Genomic DNA, 1446 nt, shown 5'->3' with positions numbered 1-1446 from the left:
AAATATCGTAAAATAGCCGGATTAGTAGACATCAGTTCGATGTTTAAAGAGTATTTTGTGCAGATACCACTACTGGAGATGCCTGGTATCATCAGTATGCTTTGGTGAACTCAAGCACAGGGTTGAGGGTTGATGAAAATCTTTATGTGTCCATAATACTTGTCATTATGAGCTGCAATTACCTATAATGTAATTAGGAGGTCAGGATGGCGACGATAACGATGATTATGATATTAGAAACCATGGAGCCTCAATTTAAAACACAGAGGCTGTGTTCTTGGATATATTTCTGAGAATTTTGAGGGTTTAATGACACAAAGAAGTGTTTGTATCCTACAATTACATGTAGGGCAGTTTTTAAAGCTTTTTTTAAAAAGCTTTTACAACTTGTTTGACTAAATATCTTAAAATCTGAAGGCAAAAAATACTTTAACTGACAGTGACGAGAAAGCTGTGAAACACAATTTCCCTCATAATTTAAAGAGAACATTTTAAAAAAAATTTAAATTAATACAAAAATGTGAGTTTTGTGATCTTTGATATATTCACAACACTTCATGACCTTATATATATTTTTAAATCCTGGCTAGGGCTTTGAAAAGATGCAACATATTCCCACAACCACGGAGCTAATATTGTCATTGAAGGGATTTGAAATGATTGACATTGTCTTCATACCTTTGAAAATCTCACACTAAAAGCTCATTATCAGCAGATCATGTCAAAAATGATTGATATACTTCAAGTTTCAATGACTACTCTGTATGTGGTCTTTAATTACTTCCACAGTTTCAATTTCAGTCATTTATTAACTGCGTCCCTAATGACATATGCCTGGTAGGTATTTAGACCCTGTCTGGGCCAGTTTTGACAAATACCTGAGTGGTTTATTGGTTCTTAAGAAGACAAAAGACTCAAGGCACGAACACCAGAAGTGTTAAGGCAGATGTCTGCTCCAGGCAGCATAACTATTTTTTGTACACTCCGCTGTCACGCCTGGATACCAAGATGTACAGTAACCTATACCAACACTGCTTTGCAAACCTCTAAATCTGAGTCAGCCATGTTGATTGTTGTCAGCACTTGCCATAAGAGTCCAGAAAGATGCAATCTACACACTGCAATCAATGGTGGTTGATGTAGTTGAGGCATTCTCTAAGTTCAATATAACACTGAAAAATATCCAGCAGTGACCTGTAGCCCATAAATTCAAAAGAACTTGATGTGTAATGATTAAGATATGCACCCATCCCTTCCTCCATATCTGTATCAGTCCATTTATCTACCTGTCCATTCATTCAAACTATTTGTAAAGTCAGCCTAGCGTGAGAAACCCCAGTAAGACCAACCCAAAGGTCAGATTGTGATCTGTAGTTTACAGCTTCGTTGTTCATTCTCATCCATATACTCATGATTTTTATCACTTCCATCCTCCCTGTTGTTATC

Source organism: Morone saxatilis, unplaced genomic scaffold (assembly GCF_004916995.1).
Source record: "Morone saxatilis isolate NCDOM2014 unplaced genomic scaffold, NCSU_SB_2.0 Contig12, whole genome shotgun sequence".
Classification (NCBI taxonomy): Eukaryota; Metazoa; Chordata; class Actinopteri; family Moronidae; genus Morone; species Morone saxatilis.
The sequence above is the reverse complement of the archived record's forward strand: the minus strand, read 5'-3'. Positions refer to the sequence as shown.